This window comes from Biomphalaria glabrata, chromosome 12, assembly GCF_947242115.1.
Source record: "Biomphalaria glabrata chromosome 12, xgBioGlab47.1, whole genome shotgun sequence".
Lineage (NCBI taxonomy): Eukaryota > Metazoa > Mollusca > Gastropoda > Planorbidae > Biomphalaria > Biomphalaria glabrata.
Window position 1 is genome coordinate 25,650,550 of NC_074722.1, and position 14,079 is coordinate 25,664,628.

A 14,079-nucleotide genomic window follows, 5' to 3' on the forward strand; every position below is an offset into this window, starting at 1 on the left:
CCAGTTAGATGAAAAAACAAAACAACGTAATTAGCTGCTATCGAATAATCATTAAAAAGATTTTGATACCGGTATTATTTTTTTTACGTAAATAAAAAGTTTTTGAAAGATAAGAGTAATTATACTTTATAATTATACTAGACCATTAAATCAGTTTTTTTTAAGATGGCCTCCATTGCAATGTAAACACATTAAAAAAATATAATTTTCACTTTCTAAAGCATGCATTTTTTTTTCTAAAGGAGAGTTGCTAGTCCTGAACTGAACTCGGGGAGAGGCAACTGGTCGAGTTTTATTTATAAATCATGTTCATAATAGCGGATCTCTAAAGTTTCTCTCTTGATTTGATACTATCTTTTACGCTTTACTGAATCCACCTGTCCTATAGACAAGAAGAATCTGTTGTACATTTGAAGGTGAGATGGTGGGGGTAGGAAAGCTATCAACTGGATCACAACAGCTTCTATGTGAATGAAGGCACCTACCATCCAACAACACAAACAGAAGTCTACCAGAAAGTTGACTGCTGGAAGAACAAGAAGTGGAAAGCGTCGGCAACCATGTGGATATCTGTCCCTTGACTTATCGGACACAACTGAATGAGATAACATATGTACCGGGAGCTCAAAATTGGAACCAGTGAAATCTGCCCATGTGGAGTGTCACCAGAGAATGCCGACCATGTCCTTCAAAACTGTTCTCTTTACCATGAGGCCTGTACAAGACTCTGGCCCCAAAACACCCCAATAGAAAGAAAACTATGTGGAGAGCTCCCTGATTTGGAAACCACTGCGCAGTTCATCTCATGTATTGGTCTAGTCATCTGAACATACAAATGAGAACGTGGAAGAAGAAGTAGTCCCTTGACTTGCGACATAAGGTGTTGTGACAGTTCGCCTAACCAAATCCCTCCACTTTTCCCAGTCAGTAGCAGGATATAAAGAGAGAGAGGCTGGTCCATTCTTTGATGTTATCTAGCCAGCTTTTCTTTGGACGAGCCTTACATAAAGCTATATAGAATTCTAGACACACAAGTTACCTTTTTTTTTGTTTTTAAATTAGCCTTAACAGTCACCATAGTTAATGCCCTAATCTTATGGAAGAGGTTTCGTGCACCTATGACTTTCCCAACTTAACATCCTTTATCTCAGTCGTCTGCTGTCAGTGTGCTATAGGTCAGTGCAGTCCTTGGTATCGTTCAACTATTTTGTCTCGCGTCTTTCTTGCTATCTCGACTGCTTGATGACAATAAGCGTTCACTTGTGGATGTTTGCTGACATGTTCGCTTGATGTCATGTTGTAATAAAATATGTAGGTCGCAGCTGGGGCCACTTGAAAGACTGCACTTCAGATTCATCTCCGCTTTTATATATTGATGTCATGGCAACGTGCTACATTTGGATTTGTTTGATGACAAGGCCGGCCATCAACGAGGGTGTCAGGTGGCCAGCACAACGATCAACCACTTTTACTTTTCCCCAACTTGTCAGATACCCATTAGAGCTGGGTGGACTCCAATGATCCCAGTGTTCACCAGGACTTAAACCCGGGACCCGCTCCTCCTATTTAGACATTTAACCAAAGGGAAACGTCTCTTGAGGCCTTGAATAAGGGATTGGCCCTTTACAAAGCAATTAAATCAATATCAGTTAGGCGAGGTTCACATTGAACTATATACTTATAACAATTAGTTCGTTGAATACATCTGAATATTAAAAATGTCATAATAATAACCGCTAATAAATCTCCGTATCCTGTGGTATTAAGTCGTTGGCCGAACTAACAATACAACAGTGTCTGTTGCACTTTGGATACGTACATGGCTCTTCTGTTTGTATCAACGGAGATAAGGTTGTAGTTGTTGATAGATTGTAGTTCATAGTTTATGTTATTCTTGCTGAAAATATTCAAACCTGCCTTTTTACCTGCATGAACGGGCCACTTCGGAGGCCGATTTTTAGTTTGTGTTTAGGGTGTCTTTGTAACCTTGTTTTTTTTAAAAAGTATCTTAGAAATCTAGCTTAAGATGTAGGCCTATACTTTAGTGTATCAATCTATTAACTATATACAAGAATAATAGAGTGAGAGGGGCAGAGGAAAGAGCAGTATAAAAAGAGGCAGAGTGAGTAAAAGGCAAAGATGAGAGGGAAGAGAGAGAGAAAGACAGCAAAGAAGCAAGTAGAAAATTTCCATAAAATTGAACCCAGCCTGAGGCTGTTATTACGTTGTACCCGGCCTTTTGTTTTTTAATTCGCTATATTTGCCTTGTGTGTCTATCGTCTTGCAGCATGTTGTCTTCCTATAGCGTTATCTGCTATTTGAACGATCGCAGAAGATTGCCAGCCCCTTTAAATGGAAGCGCCTGTGTCATTAAAACAATTAGAATAGTGAGTTAAACTAACAACTGGGGACAAAAAAGAACTGATCAATGCAGCGGTAGACTTGGAGAGGAAATGAAATAGAGAGTAGGTAGAAAGAAAGAGAGAGAGAGAGAAATAGAATATGGATAGAAAGAAGATATAGAAAGAGAGACAGAATCTATCAATTTTAAAGCCACTGAATAGCACTATTCTTAATATCGTATCGGATTTTTAAAAAATTGCTCTTAATTTCTACCTCAACTGTTCCCCCTCCGGCGTCGAATCAAAATTATTGTCATAATGTATCGATTACATGTAATCGCAGCATTATTCTAAATCTATTAGCACCCTGGGCGTATTCAATACTTGGAACTAATCTCAAAACAATGTCATGGAAAAGATATAATTTATATTTCTACATTCAAAACTTTCAGCAGTGCATGCTTGAAGACAAATCGGAGCGATTAGGGCATCCACATTATCCCATTGACCGTTAGGAAGGGTTTCTTCCAACAGACAGGCGTGAACCGGGAGCTCTTCACCCCAAGTCCTGTCTGAAAGTTCAAAAATTATAGCGAACATTACTGGTTGGGGTCGTACCATATATGAAGCGGAAACTATGTGGAATCTATATATATAATTCTCTACGTCGCCTAACTATGCGGGACAGGCACGTATGCCGACCCTCTAACCCTCGATGAAAAAATCATGGAAAGATAACTCTTATTTCTGCAAGTCGGACTTCAATGAAGTCCAGTAGGGTGTCGGCGCCGCAGGCGCCATTATCCCGTTGATGGTTAGAAAGGCTTTTATCCAACCACCAGGCCTGGACATGGGGCTCTTCACCCCTGTCCTGTCTGAGGGCACCCAACGGTAGGTGGCCATATCGGTTGACTGGGCCAGACCGGGCCGTGCCGTGTACAGAGCGCTCCGTCCCCGGTCCTGGATCCACTCGCTATAAGTGGCCGAGAACAGTGCTAACTGCGGGAAGCTTGTCTCATATTCCTATACTGTAACCGCCACTGTTCCGTGCAGGGACCGCCACTCCAGCTAACGGGACACTGATTACGGCCCCCATGTGGAACGGCGTGGCGGACTTTTTGGACTGGGTTCCGGGCGTTCTTTCCATCCCAACCCCGAGTGAGAGAAAAAAAAAAACAAAAGCTCACCCAGGGAAGCCCGGCCGGGCCTGGTTCACTACTCGTACTTAGCCTATCTAGTCTCCACCCACTAGAGGGCCACGCTGAGGCGACGGGTAGCTGGAATTCCTCCGGGCAAGTCGGACTAGAGTTACCCAACGTAACTTTTGTGGCGACAGAGAGCGCGGCTCAATGGGGAACATGTAATCTTCTCTGTATATATAATTCTCTACGTCGCACAATCATGCCCCCACCCGCCCGAACCCTCCCTCAAAATTGGATTACTAAGTCTTTCAGGTAGTGTTCACCCGTCCCTAAATAGCGGCGCATGCTACGCCGCGGGTTGGCTAGTTTCTTCATATTCTTATTCTGTAACCTTCACAAAGCCGTATTAAGGACCGCCACTCCTACTGCTCTCACATGACAGCTCCTTTGTTGGGCTGCGTGGTGGACTTGTTGTCAGGTCTCGGTTCCATCCTCACCCAGAAGGAGATGAAGTAAAATGTGCCCAACCCGGGCCACCCGTTGAAGTTTCCATTGAGGTGCCATGTTGAGGTCATGGGCGCTGGAATCTTTGGTTCGTCTCTTCACAGTATGGAGGAGTTCATCTTTTTGCCAGCCAAAGTGATGGCTTGTTAATGTACTAACTCATTGTTTTTTCTTTTCTTGGGATCTGATACCCAGCAGTTTTCTGTAGTTATTTAATCTTTAAAGATTGAATTCTTCTTTCGGCCTCAGCCTTCAGTGTCCAACATTCATAATCAAACCACTTGGAAAGGGTTAGGTGGAGAAAGAACGGGGTATCTGGGTGATCGCTTTTTAAATGTCTTTAAAAAAAGGGAATGATCTAAATTCGAAAATATGGTCTAAAGCCTTCTCGGGCTTCTCAAGCTAACCTGATAACCACTTTAGTAGTGAAGAATCTATGGATATGGAACATTGTACAGCTATCTCTTGTTTCTATTTGATGTTTGTGTTCACTAAGCCTGAGACGGCAGCCTAATATAAAGGGGACTAATACAGTTTATACCACCACTTCAATTACTATTTCTTTCCCTTGTTTCAGATACCAAATAAAGTATTTTATTACCAATTGGTTAATTAAAGAAAAATGATTCTTGTGTAGTCAGGTAAAAGAAATAATTGTGCAAAATTTCAGATTGTTCCGAGATTAGGTGTCGGAGACATAACGTGTACAAACTTTTCGCCAGACAGATAGTCAGAGAGACACACAGACAGACAAACGGAGTGAGTTGATATAAGCTTTGTAAAAACACTAAGAATTTTAGCAGTTTTCTTTTTTAAAATTTAGTTGGCAACATTAAGGATCAATTTTAAGAATTTTAGCAGTTTTCTTTTTTAAAATTTAGTTGGCAACATTAAGAATCAATTTTAAGAATTTTAGCAGTTTTCTTTTTTAAAATTTAGTTGGCAACATTAAGGATCAATTTAGCGTCTTTGATATTTTTTTTAGTTGAACTTGAAACTCGCCAATACAAAAGAAAATTTTAAAAATGTTTAGACGGAACAAAACAAAGTCTGAAAAGTATTAACGAATTCATTGGTTTGCAATGTCAAATTAATGGCTGCACACACACTCACTGGATTAAGTTGAATGTGTGTTTATAGTCTAATCTCTCGCCTTCTCCCCCCCACCTAACAGTTAACACCACTTAACCATTACTTGGGCATAGACTCCTAGACAATGTGATCCACCTCTTGCAATGAACGAGAAGAATGGCGATCTGCACTTCACATGCAATTGGCTTTGACCCAAATATAACCGTTTTTTTTAATGAGACCGCAGCCCAGTCGTTCTCAAGGAAGGCATTATGCGCCCCCCTCCTCCTCCCAGCACAGCCCGCTGAAGTTGAATGATTTTGTCTTTATCAATGTAAGAAAAGATTTCTTGTAGTTCAAGTTGAAACTCTTTTGTCAAATTTTTTTTTTGTATCGGCATTGAAAAAAAAAATAGTTTTAATGTTTATGCAGAGTAGATCTATTATATGTATTAGCTGTTGTTTTTTTTTTTTGTTCTCCACTTGGTTAAAACACTGCTGCTCCTAACGTCACTGTCATAAACTAGTTCTTAATCTAGCTCTTCCAGGAGGCTTTGTTTTATTTTAGACAACTTTTACTTATTTGCAGTGCTAAATCGCTGTCAACTGTGAATGTTCACTTTTTAACATTGCAGATCGATTTTGGATCGGAGAGTAAGTAAAAACAACTTTAACTCCTTTAGCTCACAAAGACATTTTTATTGAAGTCCAATTCAAAGTCAGACCAAACACCAATATTGATCTTCTTTGCATTCATCTTAGTACCACCATCTTATTCGACTTCATCTTATATAATCTAGTCCTACTTATTTTCATCTTATAAACGTTATCTTATTTAGGTTTTATCTTATTAATCTTATGTTATTAAACCTTTATTTACTTATAATTTTTCCCATCTTATTAACGTTTTTTTTTTACCTTCTTTTATTTACCATTATCCTACAAGCCTTCAACTAATTAACCCTATTTATCCTTATTTTCTTTACCTTTCTAATTTACCTTCTTCTTATTTACCTTTATCAAACTTACCTTTCTTTACGTTTCTCATTTACCATTAGTGCGCATGTGTAGTGGCAGTGTGGTAGCATTGGACAATATTCTATGGATAGAAATGCGTTTCATCGTTGACCAATAAATATATCAAAAGTTTTTCCTTTAAAATGAGGTGCGATGGCCTAGTGGCAGTGCGCAACACTCAGATACCGTTTGGATACTGTTTAAGACTGGGATTTTTAATTTCGGGATCCACACCCAGCTCCAATAAGTACCTGACATAAGTTAAGGAAAAGTAAAGGCGGTTGGTCGTTGTGCTGACCACATGACATCCTTGTTAACCAAGGGCCACAGAAACAGATGACCTTTACATCATCTGCACTATAGATTGCAAGGTCTGACAGTGAACGCTACTACGTTTTACAAAGCTTATATCCAATCATTCTGTAACAAGAATCAATACAAAATTACTAAATTAGTTAATTAACTATTGGTAATTAACTATTTGGTTTGGTTTCGAACAAGGGAAAGAAATTGTTCTTCACTGATATGGTGGTATAAGTTGAATGAACCCCCCTTTATACTTTGTACAAAAATTGTACCAGACAGACAGACAAACAAACACGTAGACAGACAGACAGACAGAGTTGATGTAAGCTTTGTTTAAAACAAACAAACATATTAAAAATAAAAATTTAAAATATATTTCAACAACGTCTCTGCCAAAGACTAAAGTTTTGGAATCAAATTTAAAAAAATAATAAAAAATAAATACAAATTGTTGAAGACTGCACACGAGAAATCTGATGATTTCTTATTTCGACTTTAGAAACAAAGCTATGATCTTAAAAGTGATACTTATCTGTTGTGGGAACTCTGCGCTTTGAAGTTTGAAAGAAACTTGTTATTATAAAAGTAAGTGAATAGTCAGGTCCACAACAGTCTCTTATCTTATCTTTCTAGGATCAATAAATTCGTACATCGAAAATAGTCAAACTTTTGCTCTCACCTATTGATCTGTCTGGTCGTTTGGATTGCGCCTTGGACAGTGGTCAAGATGCCTTCCCAGTGTGCCTCGGGAGGTTTCGGTTCGAACGTTATAGTTCTGAAGGAACACCCGAAACTTATCAAACAAAACAAGTTTGTGTAATCACGTCTTTTTGTCTCGTCATTTATCTCCTGTCTAATTCTGAAACTTGGACATTGTACAGTAAACATGCACAGAAACTAAACCACTTCCACATGACATGTCTGAGAAAAATACTAAATGGCAAATGGCAAGACAAAATACCAGATACAGAAGTCCTTCGAAGAGCGTGTCTGCAAAGCATCCACACAATCCTGATGCAGTCCCAGCTGCGATGGGCAGGTCACGTCTACAGAATGGAAGACCACCGCATCCCTAAACGACTCTTGTAACTAAGCGAAGGTGGTCAAAGAAAGCGCTTCAGGGACACCCTCAAAGCTTCTCTGAAGGCGTTCAGCATAGACCCAGGCACCTGGGAGACAGAGGCACATGACAGAGCATCATGGCGTCGCGCTGTGAAAACTGGCGCACAGGTTGCTGAGGAAAAAAGAACAATGCTGGCAGAAGAAAAACGCCAGAAAAGAAAAGCAAGACAAACGACACTAGCTCCAGCTGGAATAACCTGCCCAGTGTGCGGCTGAACATTCCGGGCTCACATAGGTCTCACCAGCCACATGAGGAGGCATAAAACCTCAGTGCAAAGCCCTCAGCCCCCTGGATGACAAAGTGGTCATCATCGAACCACGATGGACGAACTATATATAATTCTCTATACTGAGCTTTTTTTTCTTTTCTTTTTACAAAGCTCACCTGTTTGTCTGTCTGTCTGGGTGGATTCTATTATACGCTTTTTTTCCCCACTTTCCATCATCGGATCAAGTAAAAATTTGCACAACTATTCACCGTCAATGAAAACATATAAATTAATCATAAGATTAGCCAATTGATTAATCGATTAGTGGTAATTGATTAATTTTGTTGTAATTAGAACATGAGAAGACAAGCTTTGCCATATTGAGAGATATAGCAGCAATTAGACTGTGTTCTACCTTCATTCATTATAAGCTTAGTTGTTTTTTTTTTAAAGATTTCTTATAATTTGCTTGTTTAAAAAGCTTACATCAACTCACACCGTCTGTCTGTCTGGTACAAATTTTTAAAAGTTATTTCTCCCACTCCCCATTCTGAGATCAAGTCGAAACTGTGCACAATTATATCCTTTATTCGTAACAAGACTTTCTTACCCTTATATAAGCCTTTTAAAAAAATATTTTGCTTGTTTATTACAATACCTCTATTCAAGTCAGAATTTCATGGAACCTTCAGGAACCTACATGGAACCTGGACACGGACGCTAACACCAAAAACGTTTCTAACGATTTTCCTAGAAATTTAACAGTTGTTTAGAAAAAAAAAATGCTAGCTCGTTGGTCACAATGGAAACACTAGTTAGACCGTAATATTTTTTTCAAAGTAAAAAATAAATGTACATTTTGCGTGAGAACTGGACTCATACTTAGATCTAGAGCCAACATCGGTTTTGAAAGGACTATTGCTATCTTGAAATGGACTATCGCGTTCGGGAATTTCCAAATGCAAGGCATTATTGATTCAAGAGTTTCATACATTAATGTTCATGAAAATTGGGCGCATCGTCTTCCTAGTCTAGATTTAAAGGCCTAGCATTGGAATTATTCAACAATATTGTTGTAACTCCACTCCCGCGCCACACTGATGGTGCGCCTCAGAGCACCATTCAAGCAGTAGAAGACATGTTTATACGAGGAAGAAGGACTGTTGTAGATCTGTCTGAAGTTATGGGAGTCTGAACAGTCTGGGGCTAAGTGCTGTCTTGTGTGATACTAGTGAACTGTTTGGAAGACCTGGAGCGACATTGGGAAGTGTGTCGGTGGTCTGTTGTAGTATTAAGTATTAGAACTACAGACATTAGTGTGACTTGATAGTGGAAGTTCAAGTCTAACTATTTGTTGATAGCTTATAATAAATACATTATACATCGTTTATTATTAACTCCAACCTATATTTATATCTATGCTCCAACCTTTCGTTGAGTACTTGCATTAGATTTACAACGATGTTTAAAAATAACATGGCGTAGTCAGCCGTAGATGTCCATAGAATGAAAATACCGATAAATAATCGTACATGTATGCATTGCCCGCCTGTAGTATCTTTCATTCAAACAGCTGACGGTGTCAAAATCACGGATTCGGTACTCGGTTTAACCAATTATCTTTTAATTACTTATAAAATATTTTATCATATTTTAAGCTTTATAATGGAGGTATTGTTTTTGTAAACAAATTAAATTGTTTTTCTTGTTAATCTTCAGTATATGAATGTTACCTTCGGTTATGTTGGTTAGCAAAACGTCTCTTGATTTCCGTGCTTATCTACCCTCCTTTGAGTGTTTTAAAAATAGTTATATTATATTATGACTAGTCGACCGGCGGCGTAGCATACGCCGCTATTTTTCAGGGCCGGCCTTAGGCCACTGCAACCTATGCGTCATCAGTGTGCCCCGCACAAATTATAGGTGTATAAATTATTAAATTAAACCATTTTATAACTTACAACAGATTTCCCAAGGCCTCCTGTTGATTTACCAGGAGCTCCTGGAAATTTCCTGAAATTGCAAAAATATACGAAAAAGTCCTGGAAATATCGAAAATTATTAAAATCTTTTGAAAACTCATACAAATCTCATGAAATATATAGACAAAAATTGTCATTTTGGGGTGTCATTCAATATGGAAAACATCAATCTTACACGCGATAAAAAAAAAACAGCATTATGCAATACCCGTAATTGTGGAATCTAGTGAAAGAAGCTTCTCGCGCCTCAAACTAATGAAGAATTACTTGAGGTCAACAATTATTGTACATAGATTGAAACATTTGGTAATTCTTGCTATTGAGCGTGATCTATGTAGGAAACAGAATTCTTATGATATACTGTACGACTTCGCTACAGGCAAGGCTCGTGTCGTAATTCTGTGCGTAGTAAAGAATAAATAAAATGCAAAGACGAAACTATTTTCTAACACAAACTCCTTATTTTCACTTATTATCCATATCCCTACCCAAACTGGGCCACGTGAAATGCGTTTCGCATTGGTCCCACAATGGTTAAGTCCGGCCCTGCTATTTAGTGACCGGTGAATACAGAGTAGATTACTTGTTCTCTTTCCATGACTTCTTGGTCACAATGGTTAAGTCCGGCCCTGCTATTTGTTGACGGGTAAAAACTACTTGTTCTCCCCCCCCCCTCTTTTTTTTTTTCGCTCCTTAAATTATGTGGGGTAACTCTAGTCCGTCCGAGTTGCAGAAATAAAAGAGTGATCTTTCCATTACATGGTGTCCAAACTTTTGAGCCATAAAGAGAATTATCTAAATATATAACATTGATCTTATCTTTCGTTGACTTACTTGTCAAGTATACATTATCTTCCGAATGTCCCAATGTAGTTTCCTACCTTTTCTGTAATACTTAGCTGATTTCTGAATCGTTTAACTTAGCGTTTTCTTTGTCCCATTAAAAGGGCTGGTTGAGGAAGTTCGAACATGTCTGGCTCCATTGAGAAGACACTTATTACTCAGCTTTGAAGACCTTGACCCAAGTTTTTCTCAACTCTAAGTGACTAATCATTTTACCTATCCAAAATCGTCTGTTACAGGGAAATGTTTTTTTCATTGAACTAGCTATATTAAATAAAAACACACACACACACAAAACTTAATTATTTTAGACTCTTACGATGGAAACTTTTGGTTACTTGTATCTCCTCTCTGCACATTCCTGTTTTTATTCTGTGTTACATTCTGTCAGGTTTTTATTTTCTTTTAAAGTCATTGGGCTATTGTATTCGAAGACATTGATAGACCCGATCCAGACGTAAAATCCTGTTTTTTTTTTTTTTTAAATCTACAACAATAGAAGTGCAGGTAACTCTAGGCATTTTTGTTTCTTTGTTCAACACAAGTTTTTTTGTTCTTGTGTACAGCAAGGTTTTCAGATCTTTGTTTTTATTTTTGATAGACAGTTTGGAATCTGTACAAAACTAAAAACAAACATTTGACGATTCCGTTTGTTTCTAATATTCTGGGCGTTTTTCATTACGTTCAGAAACTGCTTGACCCGGGCAACGCTTCTCAGTCTCACCAAGGCGCTCGGGTAGAAACGACTAGGCCAATAGAAAAGCAAAAAATGAGCCCCATTAGGGTACCTAAGGCGGGGATGGTAGAAAGCCATAACAAACATGTCACCATCCACAAACCGTTCCTCAAGGAGCCTTTTTTGTGGCGGACTGATGTGGTACAGAGAAGGAATATAGTGGAATTTCCCCGTTGCTCTCGACCTTTGGCCTCTCTTTTAATCTGAGCGTCTAGGGATACGAGCCATCGACAATTAGGATGTATAAATTTACATCTGCTTGGATCTTACCCAGCAGAAGTTTATTCAGACATGCAGATGCAGGCAAGCTTCCATAGGCCGAGAGCTCCACGAATCTTACAGTCAACTCTTAGGGCTATTACAAAGAAATCTGGTTTCCTTTTCATTTAGTCTTTGAAAGAGACGTGCCTCGTGTAATATTGTATCCCCCCTTTGCTCTGAAAACAATATAATCGGACTTGGAGATGAATTCCTTTGAGTCACTTTGAAACTACCCAGTGTTTCTCTGATAACTTTTTTAACCAACATAACGGACGCACCTTGATAGCTGATAAACTTTCAAAACAGATATAAAACTACAAGAGAATCACTAATCACAGTGTTCGAGTAGCATTAGGTGTATTAAAAGACTAAGGGTCCTTGCACATTACTCGGTTTCTGTCGAACGACTGAATGTGTGATGAAGTTCACGAGAACTTTCATATAACGCCGAGACGGTGAACTAGCAGTACGGCACTTTGAAACAGCCATACTTGCCACTGACATTCCACTTGTCTCCGTACGGCACTTTGAAACAGCCATACTTGCCACTGACATTCCACTTGTCTCCGTACGGCACTTTGAAACAGCCATACTTGCCACTGACATTCCACTTGTCTCCGTACGGCACTTTGAAACAGCCATACTTGCCACTGACATTCCACTTGTCTCCGTACGGCACTTTGAAACAGCCATACTTGCCACTGACATTCCACTTGTCTCCGTACGGCGCCTTGGGTTCATTAGCATACGTGACTAAATGCATGCTTTCACAACAGAGTTTTTTTTTTTTTGTCGTACGTCCACAAGAAATGAACAAATCACAAAGCAGCCATGCGAAATGAAATAAATACAAATGTGGAATACATGGCCACATTCTTATATGCTTGGGAATCTTGGACGCAGACTGCAGAACTAGAGAGGATGATCTTAGCAATGGAATTGGGATGCTACAGAAATATCCTTGGTATCGCATTTCAAACGAAGAGATTAGAGACAGGATTTGTACTGCAAATGGACCCCACGATGACCTGTTAACTACTGTAAAAAAAAAACTACGCAAACTAAATCCCTATGGCCATATCACAAGGTCCTCAGGGCAAACACATTCCTTCTGGGAGCAGTACCAGGACAAAGGAGAAGAGAAAGCGATGAGAAGACAACATCAAAGAATGGACGGGCCTGCCAATGAAATAAATTCTGTTCCAGGCAAAAGACAGGAATGGAGATAGAAGTTCCACAGATCTTGTGTATGTCTCAACTAAAGGGTAGGTGAAAGTGTGACAGGTGGGGAAATGTGACGTGTGTTTGGCGCGTTTAATGTCTAGGGGATGATTATTTTTAAAACTATCACACCCCAACCTATCAGCATAAGAATCGGGAGCAGACACGCAACGAGACAAGCAATGAAAGATAGATACAAAAGTTAAAAATGAAGAATATTTATTTACATAAATATACATATAAGAATAAAAAGGGGGAGGGTTTGCATCTATCTCTAAATAGTACTAGATTTAATCATCACTCTTGCACCTAATAAGAGAGTATGTCACTTTGTCCTCTGACTTAGCTGGTTTTCCTGTTGATGTCGCAGCTGGCTGTGTCCTGGCTTGAGGCTCTGCAGCTGGAGGTGGCGCTCTAGCGGATAGAGGGACGCCGGTGATATAGTTCTTGTGGAGTCTCAATCCCAAGTTCTAGTATCTGTAGTGGGCACAGTAGGGCGGGTGGCCGGCTACCGTGGGCACAAGTGTACTGCGGGCAGAGCTGATCTGCCGTAGGCAGCGTAGTTGACAGGATTTGTCCAGTGAGTTGCAGAGGGTTTGGCGTAGCTATGACGTCTCACACAGATCTGGGTCTATAGGGACGTCGAACCTAACAAGTTGACAGGTGGGCTGTCGAATAGGCGGGCAAGGCCGATAGCGCCAAGTAGTAGAGTTGAGAAGTGTCGAGTAGACACTGAACAGCAAATAGCAAATAGTTGAGTAGTGTCGAGTAGACACTAAGCGGCAAATAGGCAGACACCTGAGGGAGGCACCAGGTATTCCTCTAGGAGTGAGAAAAATGATATAGTCCAGACTCGATAGCTCAGCTCGAATGAGAAATGAAAGGGTCTGATTTGATTTGGATCTACTTTATATAGGCCTGGAAAATGTGGACGGAAACAGGAAATGTCCTAGGCTTAGAATTATCTTACACGTGGGTGAATTAGACTTGAGATGGGAGTCGCACATTGGTACGTCGAGAGGCGCTTTGACTCGAGTAATCTCCTAGATCAAAGAGAGACATAGGAGAAAGGGAAGGGGGAGGAGTGACTTGCATTCCACACAAGGTGGTGTCCACTGCGGCTGTCAGACATCCTGCCGATAAGATCTAAGACTCTGTGTGTATCTTTGCCCCGGTCAAGGGAAGATAAATCGAAAGACGTGGCCTAGCTATCTCCAATGTGGTCAATTAAGTCTAGCCTGGAGCGGAAAAGGTGGGGCGGGTGAAGAATTTGGGGGTAGGGTGGGGAAATAATTAAAACAAAATAAATAAATAAAGATAAATA